The following is a 20,925-nucleotide window of genomic DNA, read 5'->3' as shown; positions in this document are numbered from 1 at the left end:
GCTTCTCACAATAAGTTGGGTGAATGTTGGCCCATTCCTCCTGACAGAGCTGGTGTAACTGAGTCAGGTTTGTAGGCCTCCTTGCTCACACACTCTTTTTCAGTTCTGCCCACACATTTTCTATAGGATTAAGGTCAGGGCTTTGTGATGGCCACTCCAATACCTTGACTTTGTTGTCCTTAAGCCAATTTTGCCACAACTTTGGAAGTATGCTTGGGGTCATTGTCCATTTGAAACAACCATTTGCAACCAAGCTTGAACTTCCTGACTGATGTCTTGAGATGTTACTTCAATATATCCACATCAATTTCCTGCCTCATGATGCCGTATATTTTGTGAAGTGCACCAGTCCCTCCTGCAGCAAAGCACCCCCACAACATGATGCTGCCACCCCCGTGCTTCACGGTTAGGATGGTGTTCTTTGGCTTCCTCCAGCATCTTCACAGGTCCTTTGCTCTTGTTCTGCGATTGATTTGCACTTTTCGCACCAAAGTACGGTCATCTCTAGGAGACAGAACGCGTCTCCTTCCTGAGCGGTATGACGGCTGTGTGGTCCCATGGTGTTTATACTTGCATACTATTGTTTGTACAGATGAACATTGTACTTCAGGCGTTTGGAATTTGCTTGACTTGTGGAGGTATACCATTTTTTTCTGAGGTCTTGGCTGATTTCTTTTGATTTTCCCATGATGTCAAGCAAAGATGCCCTGAGTTTGAAGGTTGGCCTTGAAATACATCCACAGGTAAACCTCCAATTGACTCAAATGATGACAATTAGCCTCTCAGAAGCTTCTAAAGCCATGACATCATTTTCTGGATTTTTTAAAGCTGTTTAAAGGCACAGTCAACTTAGTGTATGTAAACTTCTGACCCACTGGAATTGTGATACAGTGAATTATAAGTGAAATAATATGTCTGTAAACATTTGTTAACAAGACATTTGTTAACCTGTTAGACATTTTCATTTTTGGATAAAAAGACGTGCCCGTTTTAATGACTCAATATTTTGTCACTTCTGAAAACTGATGCTATACACTATGCTTGGATTGAAAATAAGAATTTGTTCTTAACTGACTTGCCTGGTTAAGGAGGATTTTCTTTTTTCTTTTCAGATTTTTTTTTTTTTTACCTTTATTTAACCAGGCAAGTCAGTTAAGTAACAAATTCTTATATTTCAATGACGGCCTAGGAACAGTGGGTTTAACTGCCTGTTCAGGGGCAGAAGGACAGCCTTGTACCTTGTCAGTTCGGGGTTTGAACTTGCAACCTTCCGGTTACTAGTCCAACGCTATTGAAATACAACCCTGAATCTGCCCTCACATTTCAACTACTTGATTTTGGAGCTACATTTGTGGATTTGGAGGGTCATCTGATGTCTGCTCTGAAAAAAATAAAATGAAAAAATCAAATCCAAACGTCCTGTCCCACTCTGCTGCAGAATCATGTCGTTCATCCAGACAGCTCAGGACAGATTTAAAGGAGACACTTTCTTTTTACAACCAAATATATATTTTTCATGTTAATGGCATGTTACGGAAGGTTCCAGGCAGCTTTTTTGTGATTTCACATGTTCTAGAGAAACCTACCCCAAACAGCAAATCACTTCCTCATCCTAGTTGTGTAGTTTGGGGCCCCTGAAAAAACATGAACAAAATCTCAAACACCCCAAATGTCCTTTTAGAAACGGCAAAGCTCTCAGTATACTGATGCAGGTCTTTAGATGTTGTACACATGAAATTGCCATTCCGAACTTTATCTGCAATGATATATTCCCTTTTGCTGCAAAGTTATTCCCATTTCCGAGTTGTCTGAGAGCCAAATAGCATTTCTCTGTAGCTTACAGTTGGGTTTCCACTAGATAAAACATACAAAATTGTCTATATCGTACAAATTCATGAAAACAAATATTTGCTTTTTGGTCTTAATTTAAGGTTAGGGATAGGCTAGGGTTAGCAGTGTGGTTAAGGTTAGGTTTAAGCTGAGAGTGGCGCATTGGTCTAAGGCATCGCAGTGTTGCGGCGTCACTACAGCCTGAGGTTCGATCCTGTGTAACAACCGGCACGGCGCACAATTGCCGTCATTAGGGAGGGTTTGGACGGTGGGGCTTCACCTGGCTTATCGCGCTCTAGGGACTCATTGTGGCAGGCCGGGCGCCTGCAGGCTAACTTCAGTCGTCAGTTGAAAGATGTTTCCTCCAACAAATTGGTGCAGCTGGCTTCCGGGTTAAGCAGGCGGGTGTGAAGAAGCAAGGCTTCGCAGGACGCATGACTCGACCTTCGCCTCTCCCGAGCCTGTTGGGGAGTTGCAGCGATGAGACAAGATTGCAATTGGATGTCACGAAATTGGGGAGAAAAAAGTTTAAAAATATATAATTATAATCTATATTTCTTAATAACAGATATAGGTGCATATAGGTATGGATAAAGTGACTAGGATAGATAATAAGAATTAGACAACATTTTGATATAGACAGGGTTTATGACTTTGTGGCAGTGTTAACTAGCGACGACCGTATAGTTGGTCACTTTGCCATGGATCAAATAGAAATGATCCATTGGATAATTTGTCAAGTTTCCCTTATGTTGAGCTAGTCTGCATTAAAATGAAATAGGATCATTTTATAAATAACACAATTGCGTGATACGATTGCATCTGAGAACCACGCTCCCCCATCTTCGCAAGATGAATTTGTTTTGGATGGCCCGATGCCACAGTTGTGCAGGTTTGTGCAGGGCTTTTGACCATTCCATTGATCCTGAAGAGAAATCCGGGGAACCGCTCCAAACAGTTCAATAGCTAGCCATATTACTGGAGTTATTATTAGTTTTTTAAATTATTATTTTTATTTCTAGTCTGGATTTCTGGCGACAATTTAGATAATCCATTGATATATAGCTAGCTAGCTTAACCTGTGCGACGAGCAATCCCGTATCCGGGATCCTATTTATAGCCTCAAGCTCATTACCATAACGCAACGTTAACTATTCATGAAAATCGCAAATGAAATGAAATAAATATATTAGCTCTCAAGCGTAGCCTTTTGTTAATAACACTGTCATATCAGATTTTCAAAATATGCTTTTGAACCATAGCTAAACAAGCATTTGTCTAAGAGTATTGATAGCCTAGCATAGCATTAAGCCTAGAATTCAGCATGCAACATTTTCACAAAAACAAGAAAAGCATTCAAATAAAATAATTTACCTTTGAAGAACTTCAGATGTTTTCAATGAGGAGACTCTCAGTTAGATAGCAAATGTTCAGTTTCGCAAATCGCTCCATTTTGTTCATCACGTTTGGGTAAGAAAAACCCCGAAAATTAAGTCATTACAACGTGAACCTTTTTCAAAATTAACTCCATAATATCGACAGAAACATGGCAAACGTTGTTTAGAATCAATCCTCAAGGTGTTTTTCACATATCTATCGATGATAAATCATTCGTGGCAGTTGACTTTCTCCTCTGAAGAAAATGGAACGCGCATGGACCTGGAGATTACGCAATAATTTCGACGGAGGACACCGGGCGGACACCTGGTAAATGTAGTCTCTTATGGTCAATCTTCCAATGATATGCCTACAAATACGTCACAATGCTGCAGACACCTTGGGGAAACGACAGAAAGTGCAGGCTCATTCCTGGCGCATTCACAGCCATATAAGGAGACATTGGAACACAGGGCATTCAAAATCTGGACCATTTCCTGTATGAAATTTCATCTTGGTTTCGACCTGTAGCATTAGTTCTGGGGCACTCACAGATAATATCTTTGCAGTTTTGGAAACGTCAGAGTTTTTTCTTTCCAAAGCTGTCAATTACATGCATAGTCGAGCATCTTTTTGTGACAAAATATCTTGTTTAAAACGGGAACGTTTTTTTATCCAAAAATTAAAAGAGCGCCCCCTATCTCGAAGAAGTTAAATGATAACAGAGAGAAAAAATTATATACAGCGAGGGGAAAAAGTATTCGTGGAGTTGCAATGATCATGAGAACGGTGAGGAATCAGCCCAGAACTACACGGGAGGATCTTGTCAATGATCTCAAGGCAGCTGGGACCATAGTCACCAAGAAAACAATTGGTAACACATTACGCCGTGAAGGACTGAAATCCTGCATAGCCCGCAAGGTCCCCCTGCTCAAGAAAGCACATATACATGCCCGTCTGAAGTTTGCCAAGGAACATCTGAATGATTCAGAGGACAACTGGGTGAAAGTGTTGTGGTGAGATGAGATCAAAATGGAGCTCTTTGGCATCAACTCAACTCGCCGTGTTTGGAGGAGGAGGAATGCTGCCTATGACCCCAAGAACACCATCCCCAACCGTCAAACATGGAGGTGGAAACATTATGCTTTGGGGGTGTTTTTCTGCTAAGGGGACAGGACAACTTCACCACATCAAAGGGACGATGGACGGGGCCATGTACTGTCAAATCTTGGGTGAGAACCTCCTTCCCTCAGCCAGGGCATTGAAATGGGTCGTGGATGGGTATTCCAGCATGACAATGGCAACAAAGGAGTGGCTCAAGAAGAAGCACATTAAGGTCCTGGATTGGCCTAGCCAGTCTCCAGACCTTAATCCCATAGAAAATCTGTGGAGGGAGCTGAAGGTTCGAGTTGCCAAAAGTCAGCCTCGAAACCTGAATGACTTGGAGAAGATCTGCAAAGAGGAGTGGGACAAAATCCCTCCAGAGATGTGTGCAAACCTGGTGGCCAACTTCAAGAAACGTCTGACCTCTGTGATTGCCAACAAGGATTTTGCCACCGAGTACTAAGTCATGTTTTGCAGAGGGGTCAAATACTTATTTCCCTCATTAAATTGTAAGTCAATTTATAACATTTTTGACATGCGTTTTTCTGGATTTTTTGTTGTTGTTATTCTGTCTCACTGTTCAAATAAACCTACCATTATAATTATAGACTGATCATTTCTTTGTCAGTGGGCAAACGTACAAAATTCTGCAGAAAGCTTCTTTTGGCCCTAGAGTACTAACTTTATTTCATAACATTCAGAACATGGTTTTAAGTATTCAGATACCCTTTGACTTTCCCCACATTTTGCTATGTTACAACCTTATTCTAAATTGACTTATATACATGTTTTTCCTCATCAATCTACATACAATACCACCCAGTGACAAAGCAAAAACAGATTTGTTGAAATGTTTGCACATTTCTTAGAAATAAGAAACAGAAACACCTTATTTCCCTAAGTATTCAGACCCTTTGCTATGAGACGCGAAATTGAGCTCAGATGCATCCTGTGTCCATTGATCGTCCATTGGAGTGTCCATTGGAGTCCACTTGTGGTAAATTCAATTGATTGGACATGATTTGGAAAGGCACACACCTGTCTATATAAGGTCCCACAGTTGACAGTGCATGTCAGAGCAAAAACCAAGCCATGGTGTCGAAAGAATTGCACTAAGCGCTCCGAGACTGTCGAGACACAGATCTGGGGACATGTACCAAAAAATGTCTGCAGTATAGAAGGTCCCCAAGAACTCAGTGGCCTCCATCATTCATAAAGATGAACTCCATTCTGTCAGCTGTGGAGGGAGTCTTTGCCAGACAGGAGGCCAGGGTCTGTGTTCTTGTAGAAAATAAAGAACAATGTTAAAACAAGCAAATGAAGGATTCTAAGGTTGAGTTCAATAACAGCCCTACAGTGGATCTCAAGCTTTGAAGCTAAGCAATCTCTCTCCTTAACCAATACACACACACACATACACACGCACGCACACACACGCACGCACGCACACACACACACACACACACACACACACACACACACACACACACACACACACACACACACACACACACACACACACACACACACACACACACACACACACACACACACACAGCTCAAAAACCTGAAAGTATGTCTCATACACACACAGATATTTTAAAACAATGAGAGTAGTTAGCAAAAAATAACATTGCTGTTTTTATAATTCATTCCCAACACGTCACTTGTTTTGTTAGCTCCACCACGCCAATTTTGGTAACGTGATAGCTACTAGCTACTAGCTAGCCTAAATGGCAGGATGGAGCTGGGGTTACAAGTTGGGAAGCTTGCCAGGCTAACGTTAGCTAGTAAACTTCCCACCCCCTATCTAGATACAGACAAACATTTAATGAACAAGAACAGATATTAGCTAGCTTGAGCAAAACTACTAGCTAGTTAATATATCTGTAGTGTAGCTAGCTAAAGCATCAGAATGCTTAGCTGGTCCACTAGCCCTCCTGTTGTTGTGTTGGAGTGACCTCAGGTGCTCCACTGCAGTTTGACACTGTATGTAGCAGATGGAATTCTGACAGTCTTTGCAGAAAAGACTCCTCCATCCTTGTACAGTTCAGCTGGAAACTCTCTGGCACTGTCCCTGGCTGTTATTCTGGACACCAAGTGTTTACTCCTCAGCTCCTCGACTGTAAATCTGGGCATTTTTAGCTACATAATGTTACTTCGCTCCTCAGACAGCTGCCATTCACTCACTGAGCTTCCTGCACCACTCACACAGGGGAGGGGCTACGGTTGGGAGAGTGGGACATCTCTGGCTACACTTTTGTGTGGTTGAAATAAATTTAAATGAAATGAAAATGCAAGTTCAGCAGTCAATTTTAGTTAACTTTTCTATCAGCTGGCAGTGTACTTTTGCTTTAGATTCCTATGCGTTCCAATTTGAAATTCCTGTTGGTTCCAAACTTGGTGCATCGGTACCGCTTGCCGTGCGGTAGCAGAGAGAACAGTTTATGACTTAGGGCCGTCCTCTGACACCACCTGGTATAGAGGTCCTGGATGGCAGGGCCATTGATGGAGAGAGAGTGGGATAGAAAGAGAGAGAGACAGAGAGGGAGACTTTGACTTTTTGTCTTTCTTTAATGATACATTCTCATTAGAAAACAAATATCCCCTGTACTGCATACTCTCCTATCCCTCTACCACACGATACAACACCACAAATCACAATAACCATCTTCCCCAGCTGTACAGACGGCCCCGCCGATGCACCATATCTCCTGAAACATCTCCACACTTTTTGTAATTTTATAGACCTCAAATTCCACCCTATGGCACGCAGAGACCATCCCATTAAATCATAGTAAAGTCACTGATGGCCCAACCAGAAAAAATCCACCAGCTTGCGTTGCAGATCTGAGAGCAGACCGGCGGGGGGGTTGAGCACAGCCAGTTTATGCCACAGGGAAGATGCTGCCAGGTTTTTGATTATCAGCACCCTCCCTATATATGACACTTGGGACATGAGCCACCTCCACCTGGCCAGTCTTGACACCCCCTCCCAGTTCTTCCTGACCCACCTCTCCGAGCCCAGGTACACCCCCGAAATGTTAAGCCCTTCACAACCCCACTGCAAACCCCCTGGAGGCAGAGGAGGGGCCCTATCCCTCCATGCCCCACATAACAGAGCTTTGCTCTTGCCCCAGTTCATCTTAGCTGACAAAGCTCCTTTGTACACCTTCAGACTAGTCTCTAGTGCCTGCATATCCTGCCCATCCCTCACCATCACAGAAACGTCATTTGCATACACTGACACTGCTATGCCTGTCAACACATCCATGACTGTCCAGCACACTCTCTGCAGTCTCCTGTGTAGGACGCCCCAGAAAGACTCAATGGCTAGTGTATATAACTGCCCTGATAGAGGGCATCCTTGTCTACTGCCCCGCCTCACCCAGACTGGCCTACTGAGTCCCCCTCCCACCTTGACTATACATGTCGCTCCAGCATACAACATCTTCACACTGGTCAAAAACCTTTCCCCAAACCCAAACATCACATTAAACAGAGACTCATGGTCCACTCAGAGTCCAGATGGGACTTCAGTCTGCTAGCGAGGACCTTGGCAAATATCTTGTAGTCCGCACAGAGCAATGCCAACGGGCGCCAGCTCTTAAGTTCACACAAGTCTCCTTTTTTGGGCAGGAGAGTCGGAACAAGGCACTACAACATATGCGCATGTAGTAGAGAGACAGAAAGAGGTACTACAATATATAATAGTATGTATATGTAGTAGTCTATTTAACTGTGTTGTACGTTAAGTCATATCTGGTATCTTTGAGGCAGACACTGTCTGTAACAGCTGTGTTGCAGACTGTTCCCTCCCTGTGTGTTCTCTAGACTCTCCTCCCTCACACACTGACGGGCAAACGTCTGGCAATCTCACTGTCAAACTGTTAAGTGCTCATACTCATAATGTACATCATAGAATGCACTAAGTGATGGTCTATATGCACTATGTGCCACATACATTACGTCCTGTATAAACATGACATTGTATTGTATACACACTCTCCATAGCTATCAGGCTGCGTCAGACACTGTAAATGTTTAATTTAATGGCGAGGTGAGCTAGCTGGGGGAAAGATATACTTGAATGTAATGCACGCACGCACACAGACACGCACACACACACACACACACACACACACACACACACACACACACACACACACACACACACACACACACACACACACACACACACACACACACACACACACACACACACACACACACACACACACACACACACACACACACACACATACCTGTGAGGTACAACACTCCATAACTCTATTTTGGAAATTCATTTTGCTCCCTCCCAGGAATGTTATTGATGCCCGGTTTTCATCACTCTGTAGGTTTCCCCTTTGGCTCATATGGGAGAGAGGGAAGGGAAGGGAAGGGAAGTGAAGGGAAGGGAAGGGAGAGATGGAGTGGGAGAGAGAAAGAAAGAGACAGAGACGTTTGTTAGTGCCTGTGTGCCTGCGTGCGTGTGTGATTTATGAGTGTCATGCTGCTGTGTAGCAGACAGTGTTGGCTGTGGTCAAGCTGTAAAGCAGGTGAAAAGAAATGGAGGTCGTAAATTGTGTGGTGGTGTGTGTGTGTGATTGCGTGTGTGTTTTTGTGTTTCTGTCTGTCGCTCCTGTGTCTGACAGGTAACAAGGCCACTACTTGAACACACACACACACACCTAGAGGACATTCCACACACTCTCTCTCCTGTCTATGTATAGATATATGAAAGCTGTGTGTTAAATGGTGCCGGTGTCACGACCTGTATGTCTGGATGAGGAAGTATGTGTGTGTGTGTGTGTGTGTCCAAACGGTCCGATTTTCCATCGCTGCAATTTATGGTCCTTTCTGATGTCTGACTTCCTCTCCTCTCTCACCCCCTTTGCCCTTTCTGACTCCCCTCTCCTCTTTTCCTCTCCTCTCGCTACTCGGAGTATTGATAGCACAGAGAACAATGAAAGTAAGAGGAGATGTGTAGATGATGTATCCAGTATGTGAGTGGGAGATAAATCTGAAACAGAGGAGATGTGGTGATGATGTATCCAGTATGTGAGTTGGAGATAAATCCGAAACAGAGGAGATGTTTCAGATGATGTCTCCAGTATGTAAGTGGTGATAAATCCGCAGAGGAGATGTGTAGATGATGTATCCAGTATGTGAGTGGGAGATAAATCCAAACAGAGGAGATGTGTTGATGTATCCAGTATGTGAGTGGGAGATAAATCCTCAGAGGAGATGGTAGATGATGTATCCAGTATGTGAGTGGGAGATAAATGAAACAGAGGAGATGTGTAGATGATGTATTTCCAGTTCCGGTTGGAGCGAGCGGTCGCATTCGCACTTCGTTGAGATAAACTCTGCAGGTTGTATAACTTTTCATTACATTTCATTATAGTACAACGGTTGATTTGTCTAATCTTAGCAATTCTTCTTAGCTGAGCTACATAGCCGTATGTGTATGGAGATAATTGCATAATTATCGGAGATGTGCCCTAACGATGATGTATCCAGTAGCTAGCTAGTGGGAGATAAATCGCACACAGAGATTAGCATCACTGTAGGTGATATTCACTAACTGTGAGTGGAGATTTACTGTTAGCAGCTAGGAGATTCTTCTTAGCTAGCTGTATAGCAGTATGTATCAGAGATAATTGCATAATTATCGATGTGTATTTCGATGCCCTAACGTAGCCTTCACTGTATTCGTAGGAGCTAGCAACGCTAGCTAACGCACACAGATTAGCATCACTGTAGTGCTATTCACTCAACTGTACGACTTGATTAGTTCAGTGTTAGCTAGCTACATAGCTGTCTTTGTTTCCAAGATAATTGTGTAGTTTAGTGTGTGTAGCCTTGGAGTGATTATCTTAATTCACTGAGGTTCGTAGCCAGCTATTGTCGTTCTTTTAACTCAAATAACGTAAACAACACTGCTAGATGATGCTATCCAGTATGTGAGCACTGTAGAAAAATTATTACACTCAACGGAACGATGTTAGTGTAGTGTCAACAACGTACTGCCAGCTGGCCTATTTAGCAGTACTGTATCATTTTAATCATTTTAGTCAATAAGATTCTATGTACGTAAGCCTAAATTTCTGAACATTCGAGGACGATGTAGTCCGATGTCATTCCAATTTCCTTGCATTAGCGTGGGAGATAAATCTGTAGCCTGTCAACTATGTGTCTGTCTATCCCTGTTCTGTCTCTGCACAGACCATAAAACGCTCCAAACAGAGGAGATGTGGTGGTCCCAGCGTATCCAGTAGTTCCAGGTCTCCGGTAGCCTCTGGAACTGCCAATCTGCGGCCAACAAGGCAGAGATTCATCTCAGCCTATGCCAGTCCCTTGACTTCTTGGCACTGACGGAAAATGGATCACCACAGATAACACTGCTACTCCTACTGCTCTCTCCTCGTCCGCCCACGTGATGCACACCCCGAGAGCTTCTGGTCAGCGGGGTGGTAAACCGGGATCCTCATCTCAAGTGGTCTTTGTAGATGATGTATCTGTCTATTGCCTCCTTTGGAGATAAATGCTGTCACAGTTACCAGCCCTTTCAAGCTTAACATCCTTATCATTTATCGCCCTCCAGGTTCCCTTGGAGAGTTCATCAAAAGCTTGATGCCTTGATAAGCTCCTTTCCTGATGATGTCACCTCTCAGTATCTGGTGGGAGATAAACCTCCCCACAGACCTTTGAGATTCCTCTAGATGATGTTCCAGTATGTGAGTTTGGAGATAAACCTTCCCCCTACTCACAGAGGAGATGTGACCTCATCTTTACTAGATGCTGTTCTTCCACTAACCTCATTGGAATAAGTCTCCGACCACAGAGGAGATCCTTTTCCCTGATCCAACACTTCCAGTATGCCTCTACTGGGATGGTAAATCCGTCCCAGACCTTCGATGTCTCCCCCGATGATGTATTCCATCCTATCTTCTTTGGAGCTCAAACTTTCTCCAACCAGAGGAGATTCTGCCTCCTCAATGATGTCCTCCCTTACTGCATCCTTTGACTTGGATGTAAATCCTCAGAGGAGATGTGTCCCTCCCGATCCGTGGCTCCAGTATGTGAGCTCACAGAACAAATCTCCGGGCAGCCGAACAGGAAATGGAGGAAAACTGATGTACCAGTATCCTTTCAGTTCCTCTCTAATTTTCCTCCTCTGTCTCTGCTGCTAAAGCCACTTTCAGTATGTCTTGGAGATAAATCTGCCTCTAACCCTAGAGGAGATGTGTAGCCACCTGATCCTCCCTCCTGAATCCAGTATCCTCCCTCTCTGCAGATGAATCGTCAACCATTTTGAAAAGAAGATGATGACATCCGATCCTCGTTTGCTAAGTCAAACGACACCGCTGGTTCTGCTAAACTGCCCTACCCTATGCTCTGACCTCTTTCTCCCCTCTCTCTCCAGATGAAATCCAGTATGTGACGTGGCCGATAAACCTGCCCGCTTGACCCTATCCCCTCCTCTCTTCTCCAGACCATTTCCGGAGATGTGTAGATGATGTCATCAGTATCCCTGACCGCTGGCTAGATAAATCCCGTCTTCAAGAGAGCGAGATGTTGACCCCTGAAAAAAGTACACTCGATCCCTCCGATGTCAACAACTACAGACCAGTATCCCTGGTGATTTCTCTCCAAAACTCTTGAGCGTGGGAGATAAATGGCCAGCTCTAGATCTCTCTCAGAATGACCTTCTTGAGTATGTCAGGTTTCAAGACTAGTCATTCAACTGAGATAAATTCTCTGTAACAGAGGAGACTGCTAAATGATGTCTCTCCTCTGTATCCTTCTAGACCTATCGGCTGCCTAAATCGATACAGTGAGATGTGTAGATGATGTATCCACCCTCTCCGAGTTGGGATAAATCCGAAACAGAGGAGATTGCGTCCTACCTGATGTCGCTCCTACCAGGTGGCGTGGCGATAAATGTCTCCTCACCACGGACCACTGTGTCCCCCAGGGATGTTCTAGGCCCTCTCTTATTCTCGCTATAAACCAAGTCAGGCTCTGTCATAACCTCATGGTCTCTCCTATCATTGCTATGCAGACGACACAAATTAATCTTCTCCTTTCCCCCTTCTGATGACCAGGTGGCGACCGCATCTCTGCATGTCTGGCAGACATATCAGTGTGGATGACGGATCACCACCTGTGAACCTCAGCAAGATAAATTCCTCCCGGGGAACAGAGGAGATGCCCGTAGATGATGTATCCAGTATGTGACAACTCCATTGTGTCCTAAATCCCAGAGCGCTAAGAACCTGTAGATGATGTGATCCAGTATGTGACGTTCAATAACATCAAACAGGTGTCCCGATCCTGTAGATGATGTCTACAACATCCGAGTGGAGATAAATCCTCACAGAGGAAGATGTGGTCCTAATGGCATGTCATCTCCCCGTCTTGATTACTGCAGATAAATCTGTTGGCTGGGCTCCCTGATGTGCCATTAAACCCCTACAACTCATCCAGTACGCCGCAGCCCGTCTGGTGTTCAACCTTCCAAGTTCTCTCACGACCCCGCTCCTCCGCTACTGGCTTCCAGTTGAAGATCCGCTACAAGACCATGGTGCTCGCCACGGAGCTGTGAGGGGATGGCACCTCAGTACCTCCAGGCTTGGAGATAAACCCAAACAGAGGAGATGTGGCCTGATGATGTCCCTACCACTGTATGTGAGTTGGAGATCAAAACTGTTCGCAGAGGCCCCCAGATGTGGAACAAACTGTATCCAGTATGCGGAGTCAATCAAACCTTCCGGAGACAGAGGAGATGTTCAAGGAATACCAGTATGGTAAGTGGGAGATAAATTCTCCCCCCCAAACAGATTTAGATGTGGCTGTTCCACTATGTCATAAGGTGTATGCAGATAAAGTCGCGGATAAGAGGAGATGTGTAAATGACTGTAATGTAAATGTGAGTGGGAGATAAATCCGAAACAGAGGAGATGTGTAGATGATGTATCCAGTATGTGAGTTGGAGATAAATCCGAAACAGAGGAGATGTGTAGATGATGTATCCAGTATGTGAGTTGGAGATAAATCCGAAACAGAGGAGATGTGTAGATGATGTATCCAGTATGTGAGTGGGAGATAAATCCGAAACAGAGGAGATGTGTAGATGATGTATCCAGTATGTGAGTGGGAGATAAATCCGAAACAGAGGAGATGTGTAGATGATGTATCCAGTATGTGAGTGGGAGATAAACAGAAACAGAGGAGATGTGTAGATGATGTATCCAGTATGTGAGTGGGAGATAAATCCCAAACAGAGGAGATGTTAGATGATGTATCCAGTATGTGAGTGGGAGATAAATGAAACAGAGGAGATGTTAGATGATGTATCCAGTATGTGAGTGGGAGATAAATTCCCCGAAACAGAGGAGATGTGTAGATGATGTATCCAGTATGTAAGTGGGAGATAAATCTTCGAAACAGAGGAGATGTGTAGATGATGTATCCAGTATGTGAGTGGGAGATAAATCCGAAACAGAGGAGATGTGTAGATGATGTATCCAGTATGTAAGTGGGAGATAAATCCGAAACAGAGGAGATGTGTAGATGATGTATCCAGTATTTGAGTGGGAGATAAAGTGGAAATTCAGAGGAGATGTGTAGATGATGTATCCAGTATGTGAGTGGGAGATAAATGAAACAGAGGAGATGTGTAGATGATGTATCCAGTATGTAAGGGAAGATAAATGGAAACAGAGGAGATGTGTCAGATGATGTATCCAGTATGTGAACTAGATAAATCCGTTACAGAGGAGATGTGTAGATGATGTTCCAGTATGTAACCTAAGATAAATCAGAGAACAGAGTGAGATGTGTGATGATGTATCCAGTATGTGTGTGGGAGATAAATGTGTGTGTGAGGAGATGTGTAGATGATGTATCCAGTATGTGTGTGGGAGATAAATCTGTGAGGAGATGTGTAGATGATGTATCCAGTATGTGTGTGTGTGTGTGTATTGGTTAACAGAGGAGATGTTAGCTTCAAAGTAGGGCTGTTATTGATAAATCCGAAACAGAGGAGATGTGTTGATGTATCCAGTATGTGAGTGGGAGATAAATCCGAAACAGAGGAGATGTGTAGATGATGTATCCAGTATGTGAGTGGGAGATAAATCAAAGCAGAGGAGATGTGGAGTTGATGTATCCAGTATGAATGATGGAGGCCACTGAGTTCTTGGGGAGATAAATACTGAAACAGAGGAGATGTGTTTGATGTGTCCCCAGTATGTGTGTCTCGATAAATCTCAGAGGAGATGTTAGATGATGCCAGTATGTTTGGGAGATAAATCACCAGAGGAGATGTGTAGATGATGTATCATATGTCAACTGTGGGAGATAAATCCGAAACAGAGTGATGTGCCTTTCCAGATGATCATCCAGTATGTAAGTGAGATAAACCACAAGTGGACTCAGATGAGATGACGATCAGATGACAGGATGCAGTATGTGAGTGGGAGATAAACTTAGGGAAACAGAGGTGATGTGTAGATGATGTATATTTCAGTATGTGAGTGGGAATAAATCCAAACAAGGAGATGTTTTGATTTGTATGTGAGTGGATAAATGTATGTAGATTGGAGAGGAAAAACAGATGAAGTGTCATGTTCTGAATAAGGCTGTAACATTTCAAAATCAGCTTGAGGGAATAGTCCCACTGTCATGCTTGAATACTTAAACCATGTTCTTTTATGTAATGAAAACAACGGTTTACATTTAATTAGGGCACAATGACTTCCCCGACTTTTGTATTCCCGCATGACAAAGAAATCTTCCCTCAGGACACATCTTCCAATTATAATGGTGCTCAGGTTTATTTGAACAGTGAGACAGAATACAAAAATGATATTCTGTGTCTGGAAATGTGTTTAAATGGACCTTTTAATGAGGGAAAAAGCATTTGACCCCTCTGCAAAACATGACTTAGTACAATGGCAAAATGCCTTGCTGGCAAGATCACAGGAAGATCACAGATTCTTCACCTTGGCCCCAGGTTTGGATCTCTGGAACTAGCAACCTTGGTCGTTACTGGCCCAACGCTCTAACCGCTAGGCTTCCTGTCACCCTCTAGGCTACCTAAGCCTAATCAGAGACATACTGTCTCCAAGTCATTCAGGTTTGTGTGTGACTTTGGCAACTTGAACCTTCAGCTGCCTCCACAGATTTTCTATGGGATTAAGGTCTGGAGACTGGCTAGGCCAATCCAGGACCTTAATGTGCTTCTTCTTGAGCCACTCCTTTGTTGCCATTGTCATGCTGGAATACCCATCCACAAGCACATGCTTTTGTATGTGTGTGTGTTGTATCAGTGGAGGCTGCTGAGGGGAGGACGGCTCTTAATAATGTCTGAAAAGGAGCTAATAGAATAATAGCTAATAGCTAATAGAATGGCATCAAACACATGGAAACCTTAAGTTTCACCTATTCTGCTTCAGCCATTACCACGAGCCTGTCCTGCTGTGGTGTGTGTGCTTGTGTGCGTGTGTGTGTGTGTGTGTGGGAATGATGGAGGCAGTCATGCATTACTGATAAGCCTGTGGTTGACTTGCTCTTTTGCTTCCAGACGTGTCCAGCATAGATCTCCTCTCATTACACACACCCCTCTTTCTTTCTTTCTTTCTTTCTTTCTTTCTTTCTTTCTTTCTTTCTTTCTTTCTTTCTTTCTTCCTCTCTCTGTCAACACAACAAGGTCTCACGGTTCTACCAATTTGATTCTGACGTTTGTCCACGTTTCGCCAAACGTCAAATTTCGACAGTTAATTTTAGGATATGGTTACAGTTACAACAAAAACAACTTGACTGTTAAGTTGAGGGTTTAAGATAGGGTTACAACAGTAAACAGCTTGATGGTTAAGTTTAGGCATTAGTTCCGAATGGTTAAGGTAAGGGATAAGGGTTGCGATAGGGTCAAACAAAATGAAGAAAAAGTCATAAAACGAGTACTTAGCACTGTGATTGAACACGCAGTACTCGGAGTTGGTGCACGCGGATAATGCCCATCCACCATCCTCATCCACAACACCCTAGCAAACCACAAGCGGGTAAAAATTCTCTGTCTTAGGTCAGTTAGGATCACCACTTTATTTTATCACATTCCCAGTGGGTCAGAAGTTTACATACACTCAATTAGTAATTGGTAGGATTGCCTTTAAATTGTTTAATTGGGGTCAAATGTTTCGGGTAGCCTTCCACAAGCTTCCCACAATAAGTTGGGTGAATTTTGTTCTATTCCTCCTGACAGAGCTGGTGTAACTGAGTCAGGTTTGTAGGTCTCCTTGCTCACACACGCTTTTTCAGTTCTAACCACAAATGTTCTATAGGATTGACGTCAGGGCTTTGTGATGGCCACTCCAATACCTTGACTTTGTTGTCCTTAACCATTTTGCCACAACTTTGGAAGTATGCTTGGGGTCATTGTCCATTTGGAAGACCCATTTGCGACCAAGCTTTAACTTCCTGACTGATGTCTTGAGATGTTGCTTCAATATATCCACATAATTTTCCTACCTCCATGATGCCATCTATTTTGTGAAGTGCACCAGTCCCTCCTACAGCAAAGCACCCCCACAACATGATGCTGCCACCCACATGCTTCATGGTTGGGATGGTGTTCTTCGGCTTGCAAGCCTCCCCCTTTTTTCTCCAAAAATAATGATGGTCATTATGGCCAAACAGTTCTATTTTTGTTTCATCAGACCAGAGGATATTTCTCCAAAAAGTACGATATTTGTCCCCATGTGCAGTTGCAAACCGTAGTCTGGCTTTTTTTATGGCGGTTTTGGAACAGTGGCTTCTTCCTTGCTGAGCGGCCTTTCAGGTTATGTCGATATAGGACTTGGTTTACTGTGGATATAGATACTTTGTACCTGTTTTCCCCAGCATCTTCACAAGGTCCTTTGCTGTTGTTCTGGGTTGATTTGCACTTTTCGCACCAAAGTACGTTCATCTCTAGGAGATAGAACTCGTCTCCTTCCTGAGCGGTATGACGGCTGCATGGTCCCATGGTGTTTATACATGCGTACTATTGTTTGTACAGAGGAACATGGTACCTTCAGGTGTTTGGAAATTGCTCCCAAGGATGAACCAGACTCGTTGATGTCTACAATTCTTTTCCTGGGGTCTTGGCTGATTTCTTTTGATTTTCCCATGATGTCAAGCAAAGAGGAGCTGAGTTTGAAGGTAGGCCTTGAAATACCTCCACAGGTACACCTCAAATTGACTCAAATGATGTCAATTAGCCTATCAGAAGCCTCTAAAGCCATGACATATTTTCTGGAAATTTCCAAGCTGTTTAAATGCACAATCAACTTAGTGTATGTACACTTCTGACCCACTGGAATTGTGATGCAGTTAATTATAAGTGAAATAATCTGTCTGTAAACAATTTTTGGAAAAATGACTTGTGTCATGCACAAAGTAGATGTCCTAACCGACTTGCCAAAACTATAGTTTGTTAACAAGACATCTGTGGAGTGGTTGAAAAACGAGTTTTATGACTCCAACCTAAGTGTATGTAAACTTCCGACTTCAACTGTATGTATATGTAATAGTCTATTTAACTGTGTTGTATGTTAACTCATCTCTGGTATCTCTGCGGGCAGACACTGTCTGTAACTGTTTCCTCCTGGATGTGTTGCAGACTGTTCCCTCCCTGTGTGTTCTCTAGACAATCCTCCCTCACACACTGACGGTCAAACTGCTTCTGGCAATCTCACTGTCAAACTGTTAAGTGCTTATACTCACAATGTTTTTTTTTAGAATGCACTTCACCCCTCTGTCTCCCAAAACAACCCCTCCTCACCCAGAGGTGACCTCTCTCCTACCTCCTTCATGTCCACACCAACCCCCCACCCTCTCCCCTTTCTACGCTAATTGACTATTCACCTGTGTCGAACATGTGTGTATTTGTCTTATTTTGTGTCTGTGTGTGTGTGTGTGTGTGTGTGTGTGTGTGTGTGTGTGTGTGTGTGTGTGTGTGTGTGTGTGTGTGTGTGTGTGTGTGTGTGTGTGTGTGTGTGTGTTTCTACAGTCTGAATTTCTGTGTGTTTGTGAGCGAGAGCCTTCATTAGAGGCCATCTAGCAGTGGATATGTCATTGTCAAAAGAGCAGAGGACCATCTATCCTGCTACAACGTCCCCTAGGAACATGGGGGTTGGGGAATGGAGACCGAGAGTTGCTTGTGTGTGTGTGTGTGCGTGCGTGCGTGTGTGTTTGATCATGCCCATGATGACATTTCATTCACTCTAAACATGCTACATTCTCAGAGTAAATTGTCTGTACCTTTTGAACCATATATGGTAGAGACATGGGGATGGGTGATTGTTTTTCTGACGCAATTCTCTACTGAATGGACATTTGTATAAACCTTGAGTCATTTTATGGGTGAACATCCTATCCTTTCATTGAGAGGGAGAGACAGGAGTGCTTTCTTTTTGTTCCCGTACTATTCTTTGTTTGAAAAGGCAGTGTCCATTCTGTACATACCATTAAACCAATTTCAAATGAAGGATTCTGGAAAGAATATAACTGCCACACATAGCAGGTGTTTATGGTAATGCATAGTTAAGTTACCTACTGCAGTAGAACCATATACTGTTTGATACTGTTGTTTTTAGGACGAAAACTCCTCTCCTCTCTCTGCATGGCTGGCAGGTGTTTATGTTAATGTTTGAGTTGAGTGGGTGGTATTTTTACAGCCACTTTACAGAGATCATATGGTGTAGGAGAGACATAACACTACCCAGGGATTGAAAAACTACAGCAGTTCTCTCTCTCTCTCTCTCTCACTCTCTCTCTCTGACGTTCTTTTCATACTCTCTCCTTTCCTCTCTTGCACCATGTTTCGACTCAGCAAACAGTCTCTCTTTTTATTCTCTTTAACCTTTTTCCTGTTATCTCATCCCTCTCCTCCCTCCATTCATCTATCTTCCCCATTCTGTCCTCTTCAGTGGTGTGTGTGTGTGTGTGTGTGTGTGTGTGTGTGTGTGTGTGTGTGTGTGTGTGTGTGTGTGTGTGTGTGTGTGTGTGTGTGTGTGTGTGTGTGTGTGTGTGTGTGTGTGTGTGTGTGTGTGTGTGTGTGTGTGTGGCGAGAAGCAGAGAGGGAGAGATGGAGAAAGAGAGAGAGACAAAGACATAGAGAAAATGTGAGCGAGTGAAAGAGAAGGGGGTGGAAGGAGGGGGGAAAAGGGGGAGGAAGGAGGGTAGATATGGATAGACGAGGGAGAGAGACATGAGCCCAATGAGGCCGTTGACTGCTATCTGAGAGGTTTAGGAAAGCCTGTTGTCCTTAGATGTTGCAAAGTGTTTGGTTTGGGTACCATGTTTGGCTAGAGACCAAATCAAATCAAATGTATTTATATAGCCCTTCGTACATCAGCTGATATCTCAAAGTGCTGTACAGAAACCCAGCCTAAAACCCCAAACAGCAAGCAGTGCAGGTGTAGAAGCACGGTGGCTAGGACAAACTCCCTAGAAAGTCCAAAACCTAGGAAGAAACCTAGAGAGGAAACAGGCTATGAGGGGTGGCCAGTCCTCTTCTGGCTGTGCCGGGTGGAGATTATAACAGAACATGGCCAAGATGTTCAAATGTTCATAAATGACCAGCATGGTCAAATAATAATAATCACAGGCAGAACAGTTGAAACTGGAGCAGCAGCACGGCTGGGGACAGCAAGGAGTCATCATGCCAGGTAGTCCTGCGGTATGGTCCTAGGGCTCAGGTCCTCCGAGAGAGAGAAAGAAAGAGAGAAAGAGAGAATTAGAGAGAGCATAGTTAAATTCACACAGGACACCGGATAAGACAGGAGAAGTACTCCAGATATAACAAACTGACCATAGCCCCCCGACACATAAACTACTGCAGCATAAATACTGGAGGCTGAGACAGGAGGGGTCAGGAGACACTGTGGCCCCATTCGATGACACCCCCGGACAGGGCCAAACAGGAAGGATATAACCCCACCCACTTTGCCAAAGCACAGCCCCCACACCATTAGAGGGATATCTTCAACCACCAACTTACCATCCTGAGACAAGGCAGAGTATAGCCCACAAAGATCTCCGCCACGGCACAACCCAAGGGGGGGGGCGCCAACCCAGACAGGAAGATCACATCAGTGACTCAGATTAAATACTATTAGTGGAGAGGAGGATGCACTGCACTGGATAATCTACTCTATGCTGGGGTAATATCCAACGGATACACACACACACACACACACACACACACACACACACACACACACACACACACACACACACACACACACACACACACACACACACACACACACACACACACACACACACACACACACACACACACACACACTTTCTAGCACTGTAATTGTGGTCCTAACTGAGTCACTTAGCCTGCAGGATTGAAGACTAAACAGATGCTAATTGGTGTTTCTTAGTAAATTCAGCATTATTCTGGCCAGAGGAGAGAACACATTTCCAGGGAAAGCTACTTTAGTTAGTAAGAGTTTAGAAACATAATGTCTATAGTGTCTATTGCAGTGTTCCTCAACCTGCAGTTTGGAGGCCAGCACTGGTCCCTGGAATGTTGCAGACCGGTACCTCAAA

The 20,925-nt window shown here is 43.8% G+C and overlaps 1 protein-coding gene across 2 annotated transcripts in view; it reads left to right on the top strand.

The window, feature by feature from the left end:
• The window catches only part of kif26ba (kinesin family member 26Ba), a 179,250-nt gene that overhangs the window by 65,834 nt on the left and 92,491 nt on the right, over positions 1-20,925 (top strand). The window lies entirely within an intron of this gene.

The sequence above is a fragment of the Oncorhynchus keta genome, chromosome 35, assembly GCF_023373465.1.
Source record: "Oncorhynchus keta strain PuntledgeMale-10-30-2019 chromosome 35, Oket_V2, whole genome shotgun sequence".
NCBI classification, from domain to species: domain Eukaryota; kingdom Metazoa; phylum Chordata; class Actinopteri; order Salmoniformes; family Salmonidae; genus Oncorhynchus; species Oncorhynchus keta.
This window is presented reverse-complemented; position numbering and strand designations above follow the sequence as displayed.